Source organism: Piliocolobus tephrosceles, chromosome 7 (assembly GCF_002776525.5).
Source record: "Piliocolobus tephrosceles isolate RC106 chromosome 7, ASM277652v3, whole genome shotgun sequence".
Lineage (NCBI taxonomy): Eukaryota > Metazoa > Chordata > Mammalia > Primates > Cercopithecidae > Piliocolobus > Piliocolobus tephrosceles.
Window position 1 is genome coordinate 58,819,161 of NC_045440.1, and position 25,581 is coordinate 58,844,741.

At 41.7% G+C, this 25,581-nt stretch overlaps 1 protein-coding gene across 1 annotated transcript in view; it reads left to right on the forward strand.

Moving 5' to 3' along the window:
* Window positions 1-1,729: 1,729 nt before the first annotated feature.
* The window catches only part of FAM110B (family with sequence similarity 110 member B), a 153,039-nt gene continuing 129,187 nt past the window's right edge, over window positions 1,730-25,581 (forward strand). The window contains exon 1 of the mRNA XM_023222423.2: window positions 1,730-2,012. The gene's annotated coding sequence lies outside the window, so the exon portion shown is untranslated. The remainder of the gene's footprint in view (window positions 2,013-25,581) is intronic.

The following is a 25,581-nucleotide window of genomic DNA, read 5'->3' on the forward strand; positions in this document are numbered from 1 at the left end:
AAAAAAAAAAAAAAAAAAAAAAAAAAAAAAAAGAAGCTAAAAGTCCTTGGTTACATTCCTGATTTTCAAAGCATGGATCATAGGGGCATCTTTTATGACTTTATAAGTGAGACTTCTGGAAAGAAACTTAACTCAAAATGGCATAAGCAAGAAAGACAATTTATTGGTGCATTACTTCAGAAGTTCAGGATTTGACTGGTTTTAGAGGTGGCTGTCTTCAGATCATCATTGGTGTCATCAGGGCTCTTTTCTGTCTCCATTGCTCAGTTTGGCTTTTTTCTGGTTTTGTTTTATTCTCTAGTAAGTTGACTCCAGCTGCCTCACGCGTATATGATATGGTCTCAGGAGCTGCCCTGTGAGTCAGGGAAAGGACCCTCCTCCTGTGTTCCCAGAGGATATTCTAATTGGCTGTCCTGGGTCATATCCCTCACAATGTCAGGAAGGTCTGTGGGCTAGTCACACCCAGTGGGAGGGGGAAATTGCTAAAAGGAAGGGATTGGGAAAAAGAAGTGGGAGAAAAAAAAGTATACCTGAGAGTGAGAGAAGTTGGTTCCATTTGCTATGGGAATGATGAAAAATAATTTCTTTCTACCGTTATGTGACTTTTGGAGTTAATGGAGACCACAGCGTAATCTGTGATCACAAGGAATGTATTAGTACGCCAAAGGAAAGTTCCATTTAAATCCCAGTATCATGTCTCTTTGTTAAAATGGTAGTCTTTTAAATAGAAAAAAAAACTTATTATAAAGTCTGAGTTTTATTCAGTTGGCAACTTCTTAACTATTATGAAACAATAGATTCATTGAATTGAAGCACACTTTAAATATAAAACGATCTTTCTGAGAAAAGGTGATGAGTGAAATTGTATTTTCAATGTACTAGAGATTAAAAAGAAATCCTTGAATCCTTGCTAAATATTTTCTAGAAGAAACAATTATTTTGTGAGTCCGTATTCCATTCAAATTCATTTTGATAAAGATAGATTTTATCTTTTAGACTTCCCAATAGCAAAATTAAATTACAATGCTTTTAGTCTTCCTAAAACAACTCCTCTCATGAAACAACCAAGTTATTAAGCAAATCTAAGCAGAAAGCATTCTTAAATAATATATTAGGCGATTTATAATGATGCACCCCAAAACGTTTCATTTTGAAACATCAGCTGGCCCACATTTCAGGGGTAAGTACATCATGCTTGATATTTTTTGTTATTTTTTTACTATTTTCTCCAAACTTTTTTTTGAAGTCTTAAAAATGCCTTCAGAAATTAAGCTAGACCGCTCCATCGGAGTATATGAAAGTTAGTAAACAGAAAATGTCAAGAACCAAGACGTCTGGGTGGCTTGACTACTAAGTGGGGTTATCATATTCAGGACACAGGCTCTAAGTCTACAGAGCTGAGCTATCTGCACTGGGGTGGCAGTCAGAGATCCAGCGGTATCACCGGGTGGGAGCAGGGTGGGGGTGCTTGCGTGCGGATATAGATGGGGGTGGGGGAGGGGGAGGAAATGGGGTCGCCGACCGAGTGCAGGGGTGGGGTGGACATCAGCAGCCGGGTGGAGATGTTGGGAGAGAGGCAGGGCTTGGAGCGGAGGTGCGAGAGGGGTGGGGACCCGGAAGGTGGGGTGGGGGCGGGCTGGAGGCGGGGCGGGGCGCACGAGGGGCGTGTACACTGGCTCAGGGACACGCGCTCTCGGCCACAGCAACTGGCTCCAAGTTCCCTCCCTCGCTCTCCGGCGAAGCCTGCCTGAGCCCTCCCACTCGGTGCAGACCGATCCATCGCGGCTGCCGCCAGCCGGGCCCTCCGCGGTCGCGCGTCCTGGGCCCGTTCCGCCAGCCCCGTCTGCTCTCTACGAGCGGCCCCGCGACGGTGACCGTGAGGACTCGGCGGCCCCTACAGCCCGCTCTCGGCCCTCCGTCCCTCGCGGGCCCCGACTCTCCCTCCTCGCAGTCCCCGGGAGCCTGGCGCCCGGCTCGGGCCGCACCGCCAGGGACTGGGGTGCGCGGCCCAGGTAAGACTGGGCCGTGGGGGGCCGGGAGAGAGACTGCTGGGCTGGGGTTGAGATTCGGGTTCAGTGGTCGCGCCGCGCCCCAACTGCGGACAATGCGAGAGCTGCGCGCGGCCGGGCGGCGCGGAGCTAAGCCGGCTTTGAGTCTGCAGCTTCCCCGCCCGGCCCGGGTCTCCATTCAGCCCGGCCTCACTGGCCCAGGCGGACCCCGGCCGGCTTTCTGGGCCGCCGGGGGAGGCGCAGCGCCGCTGCCTACCCCGCGCCCCTTCTGCGCTCGGCTTGGCTGCAAGTCCTGGGCTCGGCTAGGAGGCCGGGCGCGGGGCCGGGGCTGGAGCCGGGGTTGGAGCCAGGGCTGGGGGAAACTGGCCGTGCTGCGGAGCGGAGGTGGGCTCCGAAAGCGCGTCTGCCGGTTGTTGCTGGAGGAGTGAGACTACGAAGGATGGGGACTCCTCTCGGCCACCGCTCCTTGAATGGTCTCTAATCTCAGTGTTAAATACTTCGAGAATATCAATACCACCTAATCCTTGTCTGGGAATTACTGCTACAAATGTGGATTCTGAGGTTCCGAAAGTTTGTTTTTGGTTACCCCCTCCAGCTCCTCCTGTGGCCTCAATTATCTCTATTTTCTTTGAAAGCATACAGATTTGAAATAGAATTAAATTCTCCTTGGCTCACTCGTGCCTCCATCACCCAGTGGAGCTCATAACTTGGCAACAAAGCCCATGCAGGCTGTGGGAAGCCGCGATGCCTGCTGCCCAGCCTGGTGCCCTCCTATTGTTTAGAGCTGGAGCTGCACAGTGTACATGGCAGTGACAGGTCTCCCCTAAGCTGGCTCATGGGGAAGGGGGAGATAACTTTGCAATGTGCTTAAATTACTCTGGAAAGTGGAAAGAAAACACCTGGTGCCCGGCTTTTTAACCCTTTCGAGTTGTTAGATTTATTGACACACACACACACACACACACACACGCGCAGGCTTTCTTTCCTGCCTAAAAAATCGGCAAACTTTGGGTTCTTCCTCGCAGCCAACTTATCTCCTCTGCAAAATCTGGCACACATCTGTGACAATACTGCACTTCTGGCGTAACTGGTCTATTTCTCAAAAGGGAATATGATAGTAGAATAAGCATTTTTGCAATATGAATAGTAGGACTTCCATTTTCTTCGTTTCCTTTGTTGGTGAAGAAGGTATTTATTTAGTATTTTCCCCCCAATTTACACGTAGTCATTTGTGGGAAGATACTTGTATTAATTTCTTGTGCTCATTTTTGTGACATCACAACCCCTGGTCATTCAGGTAAGCTATTTATTAAGCATAGTTATTCTAGAATAAGGGTGAGTTAATGGTAAACTAGAATCCTTCACTGATAACATCCCATTGGTTTACCCTACGGTATTGAATCTGTAGTATTACTCTAGATTAGTACACTGTAAAGTCACTGATTGAACAGAGAGGTGGTTGGTGCCTTGTCAGCCTGACATAAAGTGCTTAGAACAGTGCCTTGCATATAATTCTAGGTGTCAGCTAGTATTACTTTTATTTTTTCTTATCAAGCTATGTGTTTTTTTCTGGTTGGAAAATGGCTGTTTTGATTTTTAAAATTCTGATCTGTTAAATCGTGATCTATTTTAAGTCTGTGGTTTTAATTTTAGATCCGGGCTGAGGTTGGGTTGTTATTTTGCCTATGACTGACAGGCTCCTCTGTGTATCCTTATGCATGGTAAGGGTTGATTTAATTCCTTACATAGTGGATCTCTAAGGGCAAGACCACAGTCTTGAACCCAGTCATGCCCTGGTGCCTTTCATAAGGAGACCTGGTTGTCCTTAAGAGCCTAATTGTTTAAAGAGAGGCCTCGACATTAGGGAAGACCTGGGTTCTGAACTCCATCCCTTACCTCCCCAGCATTCCCTTGTTCTCTAGGTTTAGAATCCTACTTCCAATTCCCAGTGGAAAGAACCATTGGTACAACAGAGTTAAGTAACTCTCACAGTGTTAAAAGATGATAACAGATACATATGTCTACTGTATATACATCAAGCAGAGCATTTAATTCTTATTCATGCTTTAATCTTTAGAGCAGGATTCATAGCCTAACAAGCTAAGAAAACTCACTTATTTAAAACTGCTTATTTGCCATGTGTTAGTAACCAAAGATTGTGTTTGCTGTTTAGATATTTTAAATGATTGTCAGGAGTTTACTCTCATTTCATGTTCTTCTTTCCCCTTTAACTTTGAAGTGACTTTTTAAAAATTATTATTCCTAAATAACTTACTTAGCTAAGCGAAGGGATGATATTAACTCTTAGGGCACTGCAGAAGCAAAACTGCTGTAGGCACAGTGGCTTGGCAGTAGATGGTGCTGTGGACAAGGCTGGTGGAGGAGGCACATGTATGGTCTAGTAGAATCCCAGGGATTAATTTAGCAATCCCATTGTTGGCTCTCCCCAAAACATACTCTTACCAACTAGACACTATCCAACAATCTTTTTGGGAATACAGTTTGTTTTTAAATTTGTACTTTGTATGTTCAACATTTGTAGACTATTGACCATTTTTCTCTCTGAAAGCGATCGTATTTTAGGTGCTAGACAAACATTGCTTGTAAAAATATTATTAGGCAACTGTTCACCTTATTTTCCCATAGTAGAGTCAGATTGATCAGCCGAGCCTAAGTATCTCCAACTAATCTGAACTTTTTTCATGCTTAACTTTTTAGGAGAGAGAAACAAATGATCAGAAACCTACTTGCATCTTGAATTTAAGAAAACAATTTCTTAGGGCCAATTCTCATTTACTTTGATTTGCGTCATTCTTCTGCTTCCTGGTGTGATGCAGTGAGAATTGATATTCAGGATGAAGACTGAAGTGTTGCAAAGTCATGACTCATCCAAGAAAAATACATCCATTTTATTCAGTACAGACACCAAGCCTAGAAATCTAGTACACTCAGAAAAAGGATTTTCTGGTTCATAATAACAGTTATCTCTAAGGGCTGGCTCTGGGACCAGCAAAGTCCTCGATGGTTGATGTTAGGTGTGTTCTCTCCTCTAAGAGAGAGTAGGTGCTGTTATCCCTTTTCTATCATACAAGTGAAGGGAAGTGACTTGTCTGAGTCACATAGCTAATATGTGGCAAGGTGTGTGTGTCTCCAGACCCCATGAATCTTTCTGTCATACCAGGAGGGGTAACTTCTGCCTTGTACATTCAGTTGTTGGAGGTGTTTGTGTTCCATACTTACTTTTCAGGTTTGATGTCAACAAATCTCTTCTCTAGAACTCATTGACATACTTTGAATTTTGTGGTTAGCATTTGATTATCAAAGAGTTTAAAATGAGAAAAGGTACACCACTTTTAGTTTTCAGGGGAAACCTTTTAAGATTTCACAATACCTTGTTAAAAATCGCTTGTTTTAGGAAGGTTGAAGAGAGAGATGGCACATTTAACTTCTTTGAACTATGTAGACTCTGATAAAAATGTCTTAGATTTAGAAGTAATAAAGAATGTTGGGTCTGTTTTTGACTTTGTCGCTCAGGTGATCTGGGAGTACCACAGCTCCCCATATGCCCAGTGACTTTCTTTCCCTTGGGTTAAAGAAAGTGTATTCATTTTGATCACTTAAGTACATCAGAGGGGATTATGATTTTGGAAACATTGAATCAAATCCTCATTCTGTATATTCATTTATTTTATTTTAGACTTTAGGCAGAGCCTAATCTGATTTTTTTAATGGTGACTTTTTTTTGTACTGAAAACATTATAGAAATACAAAAATGTAATATTTGGGAATTGTTCAAAAGAAAACACATATTATACCCAAAATGTTTATCAAGGAAGCTAAATGTAGCATTAACACTAGACTTTGAAAGGATAAGATATGGGATGATTTGTATGAAAAATTTTGGGGAATAATTGTAGGTAACTTAGTTTTTCAGTTTTTGTGAATGTTAACATCCAAACGATTACAGATAATAAAGATATAAGACTTCTCCACTGTTGCAGAATTTCTTTTTCATCCTGTTTTAAAACAACCTTAGTTTGTTTCTGAATGATCCTTTGTAATATAAAATTAATTTACTTAAATCATGCCTATGTCATTTTGACATCTGAAATTTCCTTACACTTATGGGAAGAAGGGATTGAGTGAGATTTTTACGTTTTTCACATTTTACAGTTTGTCTCATGAGGAAACTCCCATAAGAAACTGGCATTCAAAGACATAAGCCTTGTTTTTTGTTGTTGTTGTTGTTTTAAAGGAAACTTTAGTAGGTAAAGCAAGTTACTTTCTTTACTCAGTATGTTTGGTGATAAAAATAGTGAACATGTGGATGATTAAACAGTTTTAAACCGCCATTAAATCAGTGACTTTAAAATTGTAAACACTTTAGAGAGAAGTTCAAAAATGAATACCTAAGCAAAAGGAAACAGTATGTCATTTGGTAGACAGGTTTCTGGAAGAATTAGAAGAATTCTGTGGTATGTTTTATACATCAGGGCAAGATCAATGGGTTTTGAAATTGTCCAGTTCCAGATAAGGCTTTTAAAAATACAATTCACAGGCATATGGGAAATTTTTGAGTGGTTGTGTTGTGATGCAAAACATTTTTTTTTTCCTCACAGCCCCATTAGAAGTTTATTTCATCTTTTAAATTTTATTTTCTGGGAGGAATCACATATAGGCTTCAAAACGATCATTCTCACCAGTGATCTTTTTTTTTTTTTGTCCCGTTAACTGGAACGTAATATAAATAAAAAATAAGTAATGATGCAAAAGAACATAGTTTACTAAGTTCCTCTACTATGATGATTATATTAAACACATACTGATAGAGGACTTATTGTGTGCCAGGGACTTTGAATAAACACCAGTCAGGAAAGACAAGGTTCCTTCCTCTTTGAGGCTTTATTGTATAAAGTGGGAAAATAGATAATAAATGAAATGAATAAATGAAAAGTGAATTTAAGGCAGTAATAAGTGCAGTCAAGAATGGGGGCCACTTTTCCATCTGGGCTTGGTGGTCTGGGAGGGCTTCACTGAGGACTTTAGAGCTGACTTCAGTGAAAAGAAGGCAACCTTTGCAAGGTCTCTGGGCATTGAGGATGGCCCATGCAAAGGCCCTGAGACAGGCAGAACCTGCCCTTGTGAGGAACAAGAGATAGCAGCGAAGGAACCAGGTCAGCAGGGCCTTACGGACCACAGGGGAGTTGGGGTTGGGGTGGAGTGTTTCCATTTAGTTTGAGTATAGTGGAAGCTGCCAGATGGATGATGGATGGTAGATGATTCTCTCAGTTTCTGCTAAGTTCTTTTATGTTACTTGTGATAGCACATGCCATTGTAAGGGCTTTTGTTAGTACACTGATTTTGGTGCTGTTTGTATTTTTCAATAGGAAATCATACTCATTTTATAAATAAGAATATTTGTGTATTCTTCTTCAGGCTTTTAATCTTGCACAGTTTTTGCTTGTTGACTACAGTCCTTGGGTGAAGTTTAATGAATAAAATGCAAAGACTTATCTTCAAAGACTTTTGTAGACACTCCACATTTATGGATGTGTGTATATATTTAGTCACACACATGCCCAAACATGTTAGTCAGTTTACTTTCTCTGGCTACCATGGGGGCCACCGTTTCTACTCTTGGCCAAAAAGAGACAGTTGGAAATTGGGCATTCAGCAATTTTGGAAAGTACCAATGAATCCTGATTACCCTTGTGTGTTTTTACCACATAGTTAAAACAAGGTGAATTGGGACGTTCATTGTATAGTGAGTTGGGGATTTGAAAAAAATTCCTTTAATCTATCCCTAGTCAGTGCCCTTTCAAATGATCATTAATTGGAATGTTGTGATTTTAAAATCAGATTTTTTTCCCCAATAAATTTTGTTCTTGTTTAGTGACCATGACAGAAGAAGAGAAATCATTGTGTGGGTTGTTAATATGACTAGTCATGGGTGCTCTTCACAGCTTCTGTTGGCTTTGTTCCAACCTGCAACATGCACTGGCTGTATAACCATAAACCGTTTTATAACGTTTTGGTAAAGTGGCCACAATTTTTGCGAGGATAGACTGCCTGCCTAGTAACTTAGTTCTTTAATTTAATGAAGATTTTTTTTTTCTAGTTCTTCTTAGTGAATCTGTACGTACCTGTCTTGGTGGTGGAGAGTAGTACAGTCATATAAATGTATATTTTGTGGATAGTTGAAATGTTCTTTTAGGTAGTGCCAGAGATTATCTATGGTGTGCCTGTATTTTTTGGAAATTGACTTCAAATGAATTTTCCATGGAAGCAGTGAAAGTGCCACACTCGTCATGGAGCTAGTGTGTGCAGGTGTGTGGTGTGTGTGTGTGTGTGTGAAGGGCCTAGTGTTCAGTATGTACATAGCATTTCCTGTTTTTCCAGTTAGAAGTAGCTCTGCCCTTGCCTCAGTGTGACATGTGTTTTAACTCATGTGGCCTGATTTGCTTATTTGATTTTTCTTACAGGTATTTTTCCTTTCAGGATTCACTAGCGTCACAAGATTAAACTGTTTTGATTGTTCATCCCTGGTTGCTATCTCCACAAGCCTTTTTCAGAGTAATTTCAGTGTGAAACATGCTGCTGTTTAGGTACTATGAGTTATCCATAAAGGGACCAAATCACAGGGCCCTTTAATTAAGCATACCAGCACATTAGCTAATACCTTTATGCATTTTGTGCCAGAGATGCTTAAGTGTCTTCATTTTACTTAGGACTTTTAATTTTACCAAATGGTATTAATTATTCACATATACCTTGTGTAAGTCAGAGAACCAGAACCAATAGAATATACATAGAAAAAGAGATTTATTACAAGGAATTGGCTTACATGATTATGGAGGCTGAGAAGTCCCATGGTCTGCTGTCTCCAAGATGGAGACCCAGGAGAACCAATGGTATAAGTTCCAGTGTAAGGTCAGGAAAATACAGATATATTAGCTAAGCAACGAGAGAGAGAGAGAGAGAGAGAGAAATCAATCTTTCTCCACCTTTTTGTTCCATTTGGGCCTTCTACTGGTTGGATAATGCCCACCCACATTGGGAAGGGCCATTTCCTTTACTCAGTTCATCAATTCAATGCTGATTTCATCCAGAAACACCCACAGGTACAGCCAGAAATAATGTTTAACAAGATATCTGGGCACCCCAATAGCCCAATCAAGTAGACACATAAAATTAACAATCACATATATGTAATACAATCAGAGTAAGGTTTTGTTAAAACACTTTTGTAAAAGTATATTTCCCAAGTTGGTTTAAATGAGCTGACTCCAAGACTGTTAACAACAGGTACCCCTTCTTTTAAGTCTGCTCCTCTACAAAGTCTTTCTCAGTAGTGGTAGCAACATCATACTTTTTCCTTCCTGACCAACACTTTCTTTATTGACCCAATTGATTGCTGCATTTTTGGTGTATTCTTGGTTTTGTGAGTGTATCTTCTGTAAGACAGTAAGTTCATCCACAATGAAGACAGTATCTACTGGCATACCTTGGAGACAAATCGTGGATTTGATTCCAGACCACCACCATAAAATGAATATTACAATAAAGTGAGTCACAAGAATTTTTTGGTTTCTGGGTGCATATAAAAATTATGCTTAAACTGTATTGTAATCTATTAAGTGTGCAAGAGCATTGTCTAAGAAAACAATGTACATACCTTAATTAAAATACTTATTGCTAAACAATGCTGATGATCATTTGAGCCTTCAGCAAGTCATACTCTTTCTGCTGCTAGAGGTTCTTGCCTTAGTGTTGATGGCTGCTGACTGATCAGGGTGGCAGTTACTGCATGTTGGGGTAGCTGTGGCAATTTCTTAAAATAAGACAATAATGAAGTTTGCTGCATCAACTGACTCTTCCTTTCACCAAAGATTTCTCTAGAGCGTGTGTTGCTGTTTGATAGCACTTTCCCCATGGTACAACTTTCAGAACTGTAGTCAGTCTTCTCAAACCCCACCACAGTTTTATGAACTAAGTTATGTAATATTCTAAATTCTTTGTTGTCCTTTCAACAGTAGAGCATCTTCAGCAGGAGTAGATTCCATCTCAAGAAATGAGTTTTTATTTTTTCATCCATAATAAGCAACTCCTCATCGTTGGTTTTATCATGAAATTGCAACAATTCAGTCACATCTTCAGGCTCCACTTGTAACTCTAGTTCTCTTGGGCTTTCCACCAGATCTGAAGTTGCTTCTTTCATGGAAGTCTTGAACCTCTCAAAGTCATCTATGAGAGTTGGGATCAACTTCTTCCAAACTCCTGTTAATGTTAATGTTTTGATATCCTCCCATGAATCATGACTGTTCTTAATGGTATTTAGAATGCTGAATCCTTTCCAGGCTTTCGATTTACTTTTCCCGGATACATCAGAGCAATCAGTGTCTATGGCAGCTATAGCCTTACAAAGTGTATTCCTTACATAATGAGACTTGAAAGTTGAAATTACTCAATGATCCATGTGCTGCAGAATGAATGTTGTGTTAGCAGGCATGAAAACAACATTTTTGTCCTTGTACATCTCTATAAGAGCTTTTGGGTGACCAGGGGCATTGTAATTGAGCAGTAATATTTTGAAAGGAATCTTTTTCCTGAGCAGTGGGTCTCAACTGTAGTCTTAAAATATTCAGTAGCTCATACTGTAAACAGATGTGCTGTTATCCAGGCTTTGTTGTACAGAGAACAAGGATAGTAGACTTAGTATCATTCTTAAGGGCCCTGGGACATTCAGAGTGGTAAATCAGCATTGGTTTCAACTTCAAGTTACCAACTGCATTAGCTTCTAATGAGAGAGTCAGCCTGTCTTTTGAAGCTTTGAAGCCAGACATTGACTTCTCCCTCTAGCTGTGAAAGTTCTAGATCAGCGGTCCCCAACATTTTTGGCACCAGGGACCGGTTTTGTGGAAGACAATTTTTCCTCAGACTGGGGGATGGGGTGGGGAAGGGGGGTGGTTTCATGATGATTCAAGCTCATTACATTTTTCATTAGATTCTCCTAAGGAGCATGCAACCCAGATCCCTTGCATACACAGTTCACAATAGGGTTTGTGCTCCTTTGAAAATCTAATGTCTCCACTGATCTGACAGAAGATGGACTGCTTGCCTGCCACTCACCTCTTGCTGTGCACCCTAGTTCCTAACCCCAGGGATTGGAGTCCCCTGTCCTAGATGACATCTTGTTCCAATATAAGGCCGTTTTGTCTACACTGAAAATCTGTTGTCTAGTTGTAGCCATCTTCATCAATGATCTTAAGTCAATATTCTGGATAACTTGTGCAACTTCTACATTAGCACTTGCTGCTTCACCTTGCACTTCTATGTTATGGAGATGGCTTCTTTCCTTAAATCTCACGAAGCACCGGGCACACTGGCTCATACCTGTAATCCCAGCAGTTTGGGAGGCTGAGGTGGGTGGATCACTTGAGGTCAGGCCAACTGACCTCGAACTGACCTGTTCAAGACCAGCCTGGCCAACATGACAAAACCCTGTCTCTACTAAAGATACAAAAGTTAGCCAGGCCTGGTTGTGCATGCCTGTAGTCCCAGCTACTTGGGAGGCTGAGGCAGGAGAATTGCTTGAGCCCGGGAAGCGGAGGTTGCAGTAAGCTGATATCGCACCACTGCACTCCACCCTGGGTGACAGAGCAGAACCCCATCTCAAACAAACAAACCTCATAAACCAACCTCTTCTAACTTTCAGTTATTCCTTTGCAGATCTTTCACCTCTCTCAGCCTTCATTGAATTGAAGAGAATTAAGGCCTTGCTCTGGATTGGGCTTTGACTTAAGGGAATATTGTGGCTGGTTTAATTTTTTATCCAGACCACTAAAACTGTCTCCCAAGAAGCAATAAGGCTGTTTTGCTTTCTCATCCTTTGTGAGTTTGCTGGAGTAGCAGTTTTAAGTTTCCTTCAAGAACTTTCCTTTGCATGCTCAACTTGGTTCACTGTTTGGCTGAAGAGGCCTAGTTTTGACCTGTCGTGGCTTTTGACATGCCTTTCTCATTAAGCATAATCATTTATAGCAGTTGATTTAAAGTGAGAGATGTGTGACTCTTCCCTTCACTTTAACACTTAGAGGCCATTGTAGGGTTATTAATTGGCCTCATATCAATATTGTTGTGTCTGAGAGGATAGGGAGGCCTGAGCAGAGGAAGGAAGGGTTGGAGGGTGGTGCAGCAGTCAGTGGAGCAGTCAGAACACATACATTTATTGGTTGGTTGCTGTCTTTTGTGGTTACATTTCATAGTGCCCCCAAACAATTACAATGATAACATTGAAGATCCCTCATCACAGATCACCTTAACAGGTATAACAACGAAAAAGTTTAAAATATTGTGCGAATTACCAAAATGTGATACACAGACCAGAAGTGAGCACGTGCTCGTGGCATTGACTGACTTGTTTGATGCTGGATTGCCACAGACCTTCTATTTGTAAAAAAAACATTATCTTTGGAGCGTGTTAAAGTGAAGTGCAGTAAAACAAGGTATGCCTGTGTATTTTTCCGTGGTGAACATTGTCTATGAAACAAAAACAGTGGTGTTGTTGATACCCATTTCCTCCCTAATCCATATGGTCTTTGTAAGGTGCACGTGGAGATGACTGTTATAGCCATTAGCACCTCTTAAACTTCTACCAAGTCTAAATCTCCATTTTATGAATTATCCCCAGCAAAACTTACATTCAGGTGTAAAGTGATGGCAGTTACTTCGTACAATTACATCTTATTTAGAGGTTTCATTCCTATTTACTCTTCAGATTTTAACTAGGTAAAGAAGTGTTTTGAAACTTAAAAATAACATTTTCTGGTATTAACAGAAGATAGTTATTTAATTTGATGGTAACTACCATTTATTGCCTAACGTGGTGATATCAGGAAGGAACTGGGCTCTCTATCATTTTTTTTTCAGAAACCATCATTCACAACTGGCTTCTCCTCCATTAGCACGTGAAATCAATCACAGTAATAATAATGACAATAATATTATTATTCAGGCAGATCCTTATATCTTGCTTACTATTTCCTGGCACTACTTTGTGTGATGGCTCTGTCAGTTTATGGTTGAAATAGTTCATGCGTTCCTGCTTATGTGCAATTTTAGCTTTGCTTTCTGAGAGTTTAGGCTTCAAGTAGTAAAGAACTGAGCAGTTGCATTTAACTAAAACTTAATAATTTCTCTGAGTTCACTTTTAGACTCACTTGTTTAGAATGCTCTAGACTTTCCAACGGCTCTTCATCTGTCCCTCTTTGGGCCAGGAGTTGGTTTGAGACTAGAATCAACTGCAGACCCTGGCTTGGGATGAGGCCTAAGGGACCGTGACAATAGTGGGTGGCCACGGAACCCTAGTGCTATGGCCATGGCAGGGTTCAGTAGGCTGACTGTGGGTCTTTAAACCCCAAGGAAGAGTTTTATCTAGACCTTCTAGGGTAAAACTGGCTGGGTCCAAGTATAATAAAGGTAAAACTTTTCACTAAGGACATTTCACTGTTAGGACATGAAGTCCACCCTTAATTGAATTTTTTTTTTTTTTTTTCTTTCCGATACAGAGTTTCACTCTGTCCCCCAGACTGGAGTGCAGTAGCATGATCTTGGTTCACTGCAACCTCCGCCTCCTGGGTTCAAGCGATTCTCCTGCCTCAGCCTCCCGAGTAGCTGGGATTACAGGCATGTGCCACTACACCTGGCTAATTTTTGTGTTTTTAGTAGTGACAGGGTTTCACCATGTTGGCCAGGCTAGTCTCTGCCTCTTGAACTCAGGTGATCCACCCACCTCAGCCTTCCAAAGTGTTGGGATTATAGGCATGAGCCACCGGGCCTGGCTTAATTGATTTTTTTTTTTTTTTCCAAAACCAGAGTTTGGATTTTGGTCAGCTGATATGGTGAGTATTGGTGTCCCTAGTTGCTGACACCACTGCCATTTCCTAGCCAACCAGTATTTCAGTGCCTACAATGTGCCAGGCACCATGCTGCTACCTAGGTGGGTGGAAGTTGAGTCTTCCCTAGCCCTCACCCTGAAGCACTGGGTAACTGTAAGCCCCCTGGGCCTCGTCTCTTAGCTGGAATGTCATCTTCACCTTCAGCCGTCTCTTAGAACGTCACTTCTCTGGTCTGAACCCCAAGTCACTGCCTGGTGTAAGAGAAATGAACTGCCCTCACAGGTGCTCTGTCCTCATGAGCCCTCTGAAATGTCCTGTTGCCTCTTTTAAGAAATGGCTTTAGAGTCCAGTTGCTATTGTTGAAATTGTCCATGTACCTTGTGTATGGGATCACATGGGTCCCACTGCTTCCTACCAGACATGGGTGATGCAGCATCAGTGGAACAAAGATACGTCTTTTTAGTTTGGAAGAAAAATGAGGTTTCATCCCATTTTCTTTTCCATCCCTCTGCTGTGGTCTGCATTTTTATGAGTCCCCAGAATTCATATATTCAAATCTTATCCCCAAGGGGATGGTATTCAGAGGTAGGGCCTTGGCAAGTGGTTAGATGATGAGGGTGGAGCCCTCATGAATGGGATTAGTGCCCTTGTAAAAGAAACCCCAGAGAACTCCCCTGCTCCTTCAGCTGTGTGAGAACACAGTGAGAAGGTGCCACCTGAGAACCAGGATGGGGACCCTCACTAGACTGGATCTGCTGGCCTTGATCTTGGGCTTCCAACCTCCAGGACTGTGAGAAATTTTTGTGGTTTATAAGCTGTCCAGTTTACAGAATTTTATTATAGGAGCCACAGTGGACTAAGTAAGGCACCTAGGCATTATGCTAGGTGCTGGAAATACTTGTAGCAAAGAGTAATGCAAATGGAATGCTATGTCAGAAGGTTTTATTTTCTTCTTTACATATTTATATGTAACGTAACAAAATTCCTGTAAGATTTTTTTTTCTATCAACAAAAAGAATCTCTCATACCTAAAGTAGCAATTAAAGCTATAAGCAATGCAGTTTTTGTCTGTGCTCATAGATGTTTAATAGATTCGTTGAAGCTCTGTGGTCTAATGAAATGACAGCGTAGGAGTCATGAAAAGCTTGCATTTTCTTTTCTTTTTCTTTTCTTTTTTTTTTTTTTTTGAGACGAAGTCTCACTCTTGTTGCCCAGGCTGGAGTGCAATGGCGTGATCTTGGCTCACTGCAACCTCCGCCTTCCGGGATCAAGCAATGCTCCTGCCTCAGCTTCCCAAGTAGCTGGGATTATAGGCACCTCCCACCATGCCCAGCTAATTTTTGTAGTTTTAGTAGAAATGGGGTTTCACCATGTTAGCCAGGCTGGTCTTGAACTCCTGACCTCCGGTGATCCACCCTCCTTGGCCTCTCAAAGTGCTGGGATTATAGGCGTGAGCCACTGCACCCGGCTGCATTTTTTTCAATTATTATTTTTAATTAACATCTAATAGTTGTACATATTCATGGAGTAGAGCTTGGTATTTGGATACACGTATCTAATGTGTTATGAGTAAATCTGGGTAATTAGCATATCCAGCACATCAAACATTTTTTGGTGTGTGTATTAGGAACATTCAGAATCCTCTTTTTTAGCTATTTGAAAGTGTATAATAAATTATTGTTAACTATAGTCACCCTGCAGTGCTATGGAACACTAGAACTGATTCCTCCTCTGTATCTGTAATTTTGGAGGGGACTCAATGAATTCTTCCCCCTGCATCTGAGCTAAGGCCAGCACCAGGTATGAGCCCCATGAGTGAGAGAGGCCTCCACACTGCAGGTGGACGACAGGCCAGTATCCGCAGACTGTGTTCTTGCAGCTGATGCTCAGCAGCTCACCAGAGCCCGAGTCCCTGTTGACATCCCTCATCCTAGTTTTTCCTCTTTATCTGACCCTGAAATACCTCCCCTGTCTGGCTCCTCTCTATTTCTGGATACCCCTCCACCTTAGTTCAGGCCTTGGTCATCTTTTCCTTCCTCTCTGCTCTTTCTGCCTCTGAATAAAGAGAAGAAAAGAAACAACCTCGTCTTTATGATGCTCAAGTAACTTCAATGCACAGACATAAAGTATATCTCTGCCTGACCTCTAGACAGTGGGACTTGATAGAGGGGCGTAAGTCACGTTCCAGCCAGCGGAGTGCTGTGAATATCTGCTTCGGTCTTAAACCTCTCTGCTGCTTTGAGAGTAGTCTGTATCTGGAGATTTAGGTGGATTACATCTCGAGTGTTGAAGGAGTTTGCAGATGGGAACAAAGTACCACTGTTGATAATAACCTGAGAGTTTGTGGAGAACACAAAAGGCACTGGGATCGAGGTAAATGCCTGGATTTTGCAGAAGGCACCAAGAGATCCTAGACCTTCACTGTACAGTGTAGTAGCCACAGGACACATGTGGCTGCCCAGCACTGGAAATGTGGCTGGCATGAATTGTGCCTGAAAGTGTAAGAACATGCCAGATTTTGAAGATTCAGTTTGAGAAAAGAATGTAAAATAGCTCAATAATTTTTATATTAATTACATGTTGAAATGGTAATATTTTGGATTGGGTTAAATATATTATCAAAATTAACTTCACCTATTTTATTTAAAAATATGTTTACATGAAAACTTAAGATAACATATATGGTTCACATTTGTGGCTTACATTATATTATCATGAGATGGTGCCATTCTAGACTCTGTAATTCATTGATTTTGCTCCATCTCCTTGGCAGCATTCTAAAACATAGTGCGAAGCAGATGGTTGTGTACTTGTAGGAGAGAAAGTAGTAATAACTAAAAGCAAGAATAATTCCACTAAGAACAAATCATGCCAAACTGACCTCATTTTTTTTTCTTTTTATAGGGTTACTTGGCTAGAAAATCAGAACACTTCTGTAGGTTTATATTTGGATTTCTGTAACTCATTTGAAACGTGTCCTCTGATCAGGTCGAAGGGATTTTAGAGAGCATTGAGTTGTGGTTGATGGCACGGCTCTGTCTATAGCTGGTGAAACTCGGTTTGAGACAGTGTCTCACTCTGTCATCCAGGCTGGAGTGCAGTGTCGTGATCTCAGCTCACTGCAACCTCTGCCTCCCAGGTTCAAGTGATTCTCGTGCCTCAGCCTCCCGAGTAGCTGGGATTACAGATGTGCAACACGATGCCCTACTAGTTTTTTGTATTTTTTTTTTTTTTTTAGTGGAGACAGGATTTCACCATGTTGGCCACGCTGGTCTCGAACTCCTGACCTGAAGTGATCTACCCGCCTTGGCCTCCCAAAGTGCTGGGATTACAGGCGTGAGCCACCATGCCCGGTCTCCATTCTCAGTTCTTGATGGTTGTGTCAGGAACAGCCTGAGCTGTCCTCCACCTTCCTATAGAGTTTGCTTCCTATAGAGTTTGCTTCAGGAATGTGAGGAAACATACACTAGCCTCATTTGAGAAGAGATCAGGTTTGGTCAGGTTTTTAGTGCTCTAGAAGGTTCTGCCCCATGAGCCATATTCTGTTAATGATCTGTGGTTCATTTATTGAACACATTTCTGGAGTACTTATGTGCCCTGGTACTATGCTAGGTGCTGGGAGTAAAGATTAATAAGATGTCATCCCTACCCTTAAATTTCCATCTAGGAGGAAGGAAAACAGCTTAAATGAAACCACAGTCCCTGTAGTAGTACACCATTAGAGGCACATGTGTGTGGGGTGCTGGGCCAGGCCAGGGATATCACCCCCAGCTCTGCTGGTTTGACAAGATTCCACTTGATTCTGATTTCTAACTCCTGCCATAAAGAATGGCTTAACTGTTATAAAACTAGAATCATTATCTTTAATTGTTCATATCTCACAACTTAGCAAATTCATTTATGTGAGATTTTTCTACAGCTATGGTAGAAAGCTTGGCAATGTCTACTTTGAAAAATTTCCAGGAAAAAATTGTCTTGACGCTGCTCTTTGGGAGGTGTACTGGGCCCAAGTACTAGAGTGACCTTCAAACATTTCTCAAAGGACATTTAGCTTTGCCTACACAGTATCTGTTTGGCTGCATCCCTGCAGAAGTGAAGAAACGTATATTTTGGTCAGGCATTTTGAACTCTAGCTAAGAGTCAGGAATCTACTGATCTCTTTACAATCGAGGAGGTTTGTTTTCTGATTTGAAAGGTTTGCCCCTTTCTCAACTAAGAAAGACCCTAAGGTTAAAGAAACAAAGTTGCCTGTGGATTGAGGGTTCAGAGCCCTGGCTGGCATGGCAAATTTCTAAATTCCTATGGCTCTAAGCTCCCTGACAGTAGAAATTATCAAACCCCTCCTAAAAGATTTGCCACCCAGACCACTGCAACTCCAACTGGATAGAGCGCTGGGCTTTTGAGCATCCTTTTCTAATAAGCAACTGCAGATATTAAATGGTTTCAGCATGCTTTTGAGACTGCGCAGGAGCTCTGTTTCCTGTGGTTCACCTTTTGACATAAAGAGCCAAATTCCACCTCATTTTAATGCTTAAACCCTGCCCCAAAGTGAACATGAGATGTATGTTACTTATATGTTTACCCACTGTGCACACGCTCAGCTCCCTCCAAACCTGTGGCATGTGTAGGACTCTTGTGTGATACAGTCCCTGTGAGGAATAAAACCCAACCTGTCCTCCCGTCTTTGAAGAAAGAAAGAAGACCTTTGACACACGCCCAAGATCGTCTCTTCCACGCCAGCAAACCAATATTGCCAGTAGAGCTCTCCTTTCTACTCTTTAGCCATCCTGGTCTTTTGGATGATATTTAGTTCTGGAAGATTGTTTCAGGGATTTAGGTGGCTCATCCATAGCTTTGCTTCCATCAGCTTGTGTCTTCCAAGTATGTGTAAGTGGCTCTAGACAGCATCCAGGTGGCAAGGAGTTATGTTAGACCCCCTCAGAATCACCTTCATGACTGAGTAGGCCTCACGTCTGTCACAGGCTCTGCTTCAGCTGAAGGATATTCCAGAGATGGCCACACGACATCTCACTGTATTTTGGTAGAGATTTTGTGAGGACTTCGTGCATTACTGCCTAGTGTGCTCTGCACTTTACATGCCTTTAGCAATATGTAAAAAACCTGCAAAGCAAGTAATTTCATTAGAAAGATGAACAATCAGCTTAGGCAAAATTGAGGTGAAACCATAGCAGCTTGGTAGGAAATTCTGACTAGTTTCTTCTCTAGCTTGACCTCTGTATTACATGCTTAACTTTTCTCTAGGTACTATAATTTTAATTTTCTGTTTTCCTCTGATTTTTTGTTGTTGAAATATCTAACATATTTTTGGGAAAGAAGGCAGGGTTTAAGGTAAAACTAAAGGCTTTCTTAATGTCATTTTTGGTTGGTTATGTTTAAACTCTACACCTAGAAGATGGAAGTTATTTTTGACCTTATTCAAACTTTTATATTAAATATCTAAATCAGGAGTGGGCAATGTTTTTATTTTTATTTATTTATTTTGGTAGGTGAGAAAAAATACTTGTGCACTTTTTTCACATTTCAAAATAAAAGGTTTTGTTGAGTCCTAGGGGAAAAAAATATTAAGAATGATTTCCTTGAGTAGAAAACCTCCAAGGGGATTTGGTGCTGGATCTGGGCCATGAACATGGCTTGCTCCGGGCACGCTGGGTGGTCACAAGTGTGGTGGCAGACAGCCCTTTGAGTCCCTGGGCCCCTGGAGGACTACTGGAGGACATTTGGGGTTATCCCATTTCTTCCTCAGAGGAGTGCTGCAGAGTCTGTGTTACTGTGGTCACACTTCAGTAACAGGTACATTAGTACAAAGATGTACTCTTCAGGTTGTTTGGGGAGTGGAGGAGTGGATGAGGGACAGGGACTGAATGGCTCCATAGCTTGGGGTCCCAGTGTTCTCCCCCGTCTGTTCTTCCCTTTCCTGGAGTCTGAGGTCTTATCCCACCTGAGCTTGGCAAGGTGAAGTGAGCGTTCCCATGACATTTGCCATCCCAGCCTGGTGTCTCCCTGCTGGGATGGCTCCTAATGGCCCCAGCTTCTCCTTCCCCCCGGGGCTGTCACTTCTGTCAAGTTCACCTTCCCCCCAGACCTGGGAGGGGCTGTGGAAGGCCCCTGATGGGTGTTCTCTAGGACCTCCTTCTCCTGAAAGGCTGAGTGATGTCTCTGGAACTGAGGCTGGCTGAGATTTACTTATCAACAAACATTTCTGTCATTACTGGACTAGATGGCAAATGCCTACTGTTACAGAATCTTTCTCCAAAGTGTATCAAAGATGGAGTATCATCAATATCATCGCAAGAAATGTCAAGTCTGGCAGAAGAGTATGAAAGGGGCAGCTTTGGGCGCATGGTGGTCTTTGGGTGCACCTCAGGGGCTTATGGTGGGGAGTGGGTGCTGTTCTGTCTCTGGCAGCAGTCTCAGCCTGGCACACTTTTTGGGGCTCAGTAAATAGCTGTTTATATATTGGAAAGGCCTGGTGGGGTGGAGGGATTTGTGAATTACATGCATTCACCACATTGCTGAACCCATGAGGGAAAGTGGTGGGGAAGCAGGCTTCAGCTTAATTTGCAGTCCCAGATGACCCAGACCAGGATGGGCTGCCATATAAAGTGGACCCTGTATTCAGGGACACAGAGGGGCAGTAGGGCTGGACAGTTATCTTTTGGTCCTGCATGCTGAAGCCAAGATATTTTTTATCTTGACACGTCGTCCTCACCCATAAACTACAGTTGCTGTTGCTATTTCTGGCACCACCTTTTTTACTTCTCATTTTGGGTTTATTTTATCATGGAGCTCTGAGCCTGCTCTGTGGTAGACTCAACCAGAGTCTATTCAGGGTATTGTCAGGGACACAGTGTTGGAAAATAAGGTCACTTCTCTCTTTAACACCAAAATAAACTGATAAATGCTTGTACGCAGAGTAGAGAAGGAGTGAGGTAGCTGGTCTTTTCTGCTGGCATGCCTGTCACTGTGCTGTGAAAGTGACTGGGACATGGGCCTCTTGGGAACGAGGATTGCCTGTGCGCTAAGACGTGGCATCTGCTTGTGTTGATCATGCTTTTGTCATCCATTCTCTCTGGCTTGGAAAAGGCCCGAGCCAAACTAGAACTGTCAGAGCTAAATTGGCATAACCCATGTCAGTTCTTCCTGGGAGGGCCCTTCTGGATTACCTGCTTCAGTGATCCAGACTGTCCATCTAGTAAGAACACTTGGGATCACAAAGCTTCCTGGGCCTACCTCTGCCTAGTGGGAATCAGTGGGACTGCGCAGGGTACTCCCTGGGGTACGCTGATGCGCAGGTAACTTTAGAAACCCTGGATCTGGGTCATTGCTTTGTAAACTGTAGCACACAGTTACCAGGAACTGTAAATTCAAGCAAATTTACAGTTGCTCCAGAGTTTCTTATTCATGCGGTCTGGGGAGGGCCTCGAAATTTGCATTTTCCCCAAGTTCCCTGGTGATCTTGAGCCTGTCTGGATGAAGTCCTCATCTGCAAAGTGTGTAGTGCTAGGTCTGTGTCCCCGGACATAAGGTTATAAAGGTGGATGTCTTGCAGGGAAAATGCTGCAAAGGGCAAAAAGGGTTGTAAAAGTTCTCCCAAAGAGGATGACCTTTGATGCAACAGGCTTTAACTTTCTCATTGAGAATCTTCAGTGCAGTTCCTAATTTTTAAAATAACACTTCTGCTTAATAAGCCATGTGTATGTATGTTTTCCCCAACCATTCTGCATTTTTCTTTAATCGGTGTAGATTTTCATATTTAAAATGTCAGTTCAATTATAATTTGGTTTTGGTGTTATCATTTTTACAAAATAGTTTTCTTTTCTTAGGAATTGTAATTGTTTTAGTTGGTAAGTCGATGTTCTTCTTTATGCTCAGACAACTTGGGCAGTTTTTACTTAAGATAACGTTAAAGACGGGTACGATGACTCACGCCTGTGATCCCAGCACTTTGGGAGGCCGAGGCGGGTGGATCACTTGAAGTCAGAAATTCAAGATCAGCCTGACCAACATGGTGAAACCCTGTCTCTACTAAAAATACAAAAAATTAGCTGGGCATGCTGGCATATGCCTGGGATCGCAGCTACTTGGGAGGCTGAAGCAGGACAATCGAGATTGAACCCCCGGAGATGAAGGTTGCAGTGAGCCAAGATTGTGCCACTGCACTCCAGCCTGGACGACAGAGTAAAACTCTGTCTCAACAACAACAACAAAAAAAATTGATATAGATCCTATTGATTAATTTTGGAGGAATACAGTGAAGAAAATTTCTAAATTTAATCTTAGGTCTTAAGTAAAAGTGCCCTCAGTTAACTAAAACCCGTGTTTGAAAAGGCATGAGGGGCCAGGCATGGTGGCTCATGCTTGTAATCCCAGCACTTGGAGAGGCCTAGGCAGGCGGATCACTTGAGGTCAGGATTTCAAGACCAGCCTGGACAACAAGGTGCAACCCCGTCTCTACTGAAAATACAAAAATTAGACAGGCGTGATGGTGTGCACCTATAACTCCAGCTACTCAGGAGGCTGAGGCAGGACAATCGGTTGAATCCAGGAGATGGAGGCTACAGTGAGCTGAGATTGCGCCACTGTACTCCAGCCTGGGTGACAGAACGAGACTGTCTCAAAAAAAAAAAAAAAAAAAAAAAAAAAGAAAGAAAGAAAGAAAAAGAAAAAAGGCATGAGGATTTCAAGTGAAATCTAGTTAAATGAGTATTATATAATTAAAATAGGTCCTATTTGGAAACAAATTGAACTCTTGGAATATTTAACTATTCCTCACTATATCATTCAACTCTATTTATATGGTTTATATATTTGACCCATTTAATCTTAATACCTCATGAAAACAAAACTATGTAGGATATCTTTTAATCATTTTTAGCATCTGAGAAATCTGATGTCTCTTTAGTGGATTTGGCCAGAGAAAACTGGAACACGTTTTCTCTGTGTTTCAAGTGGCTCTCATTGCCACTGTGATGATATTTTTTAAATCTATGAAATAAATGCTTTTAGAAAAGGACTTAACTGGGCAAAGAGAACCAGGAGTGGAAGTAAAATTTGAATTATCTATTGTTGCATAACAAATGACACTAAAACTTAGTGGCTCAAATAATACAGATTTTTGTCTTCACATTCTGTGGACATTTGGAGGGTCTTAACAAGGTGTTTCTAGCTTGGGCCTCCTGGGAGGTTGTTCTCAGATGTGGCTGGGGTTGCAGTCATATGGAGGCTGCACAGAGACTGGAGGCTCCAATGCCCAATGTGGCTAAGTTCTGGCTCAGCTCCTTCACTGGAGAGTTGATGCTGCCTGCTGGTGGGGGCCGGGAGCTCAGTTCCTCCCCAGCTTAAGCCTATCCTGGGGCTGCTTGGTTGCAGGTCAAATTTTTGGCCAGCCAAGAACCTGAAGGAAGATCTTTCGTAATGTCTCAGTCTGGCTAGCTACCCAACTCCACGTATTCATCCTGTTTGCCTTGGGGTGCTGCCTCATGCCAGGAAGTGCTCCAGTCTGTGTTTGTTATGTTCTATGCCCTCCAGGAGCTCATGATGCACCAGAGAAAAGGCTAAGCCCAGGGCCCATGAGAAGCTGGTGCAGTGAGCAGCATGGGCACAACCTGAATGAGGGAGGGAGTGTGTCCAGGAAAAGCTTTCCTGAAGAAGGTCAGATTTGAGCTGAATCAGATGAGCCTGCCTTTTAAGAGAAGGTAGATGTTAGCTAGGTGAAGGGGTGGGCTGGAAGCGGGAAGTTGGGGGAGAAATTTAGGAAGGAAATGCTAGGCAGATAGAACAGACTTAGTGAAGGGACTGAGACTTGAAACAGCACAGCAAGTCTGGAGAACTTTAGCAGTTTACTTTTGCAGTGCCTAGGGAAATGTTTGAGTTAGGGAAAGATGCCAGGACTGGAGACGCTAGTGTAGTAGGTAAGGGAGTCTGCTTCTCAAGCACACAGCTTAGATGCTTGTGTTTCTTGCCCATCATGCACATTTTCTTATTCATTGCTCAACAAAGATTTGAGCATATAAGGCTTAAGGCATTATGGTGCTTCATTGAACCCTGCAAGGTAGATATGTTTACATTTTATAGATAAGAGACTGGCTGAGGGATATTAATTGACTTGCCCAAGATGATGTGGCCAATGAGTAGCAGGGCTGCATCTGTGTGAAAACCCCAAAGTCAAGTTGAGATGCAAGCCAGTTCTTTATAAGAATCACTGGAGGCACATATTTTATATAAAGATTTCATGATTCCACCCTAGACTTACTTATGTCTAGGGGAAGGGCCTCGGGTACTCTTTATTGGTGAAGTGGAGAGTTTAGCTTTGCTTTCAACTTGGATCTTGACATCAGTGAGAGTAGAGAAATTGTGGAGAAGGGTGTGCAGTTTCTTTTCTGTATGTGCTGAGGGACATGAAGTCCAAAAGATGTTTTTATTTGGAAAATTCTGAGTGACATTACTGCCTCCATCTCTTTGAAGATATTTTCAAAGTCTCTAAAAAATAAATTGTGAAGAAAGATATCCATAAGCTTCACTATCTTGGAATCAACACACAATTGGATTTTTGATATTTGATTTGATTTGATATTTCATGTGAATGAGTAGCTGAAAGGTGCTAAAGAGGTATTTAATACTGGTACTAGAATCAAAAGCTGACAAATACCTTAACACAAAGGCCAGACTAGTAATAATGTCATAGGTTCCTCAGGACTAGAGAAAGAAAAACATGAAGAATAAAATTACTAAGAATGATTCAAAAGAGTGCTTTGTTGTTAAGGATTGCTCTGTATGTCATAATGTACTGTTTAAGGTCTTCACATGTATTGGGTCATTTTATCCCCAAAACCAAAAATGTTACTGTTTTTATATTTCACAGGACTATAGAATGTGAAAAAATGTGAAATTTAGTTAATTATTGTTTTTAAATGCTCAAACAAATATATTTAATTTTTTAATATCCTTATAATTTTTCTGCCTGTTCTACCAATTATTGAGTGCGGAGTGCTAAAAATCTTCACCTGTGATTGTAGATTTGTCTGTTTCTGTCTTTAGTTCTGTAAACTTTTATTTCATTTAGTTGAAGTTGTATGATTAGGTACATGTACATTTAAAATTGTCAGGTCTTTGTAATAATTGACTCTGATCGTTATGTAATGCCTGCTCCTTATCTTTGAAAATACTTGTCTTAAAGTTTACTTTGTCTGATGTTGAAATAGCCACACCAGCTTTCTCATGATTTGTGTTTGCATGGTATATCATATGTATATATTTTTTCCATTCCTTTATTTTTAACATAACTCATCTTTATCCTTAAAATGTGTCTCTTATAGTGTACAGTTAGATAGTGCTTTTTTAATACAGTCTTGACAGCCGTTCCCTTTTAACTGAGGGGTTTAGCCTATTTACATTGACTGTAATTTACAATGATATTATACATTGATATGGCTGATTTTTAAGTCTATTGCCTTATTCTTTGTATTCTATTTGTTTGATCTGTTTGTTCCTCCTTGTTGCCTCACTTTGGCTTAATCAAGTAATTTTTAGCGTTTTATTTTGTCTCCTTTGCATTTTAGCCAAGGTTTGGTTTCACTTTTTACTGGTTGGTCTAGGGATTACAATAGATAGATAGATAGATAGATAGATAGATAGATAGATAGATAGATAGATAGATA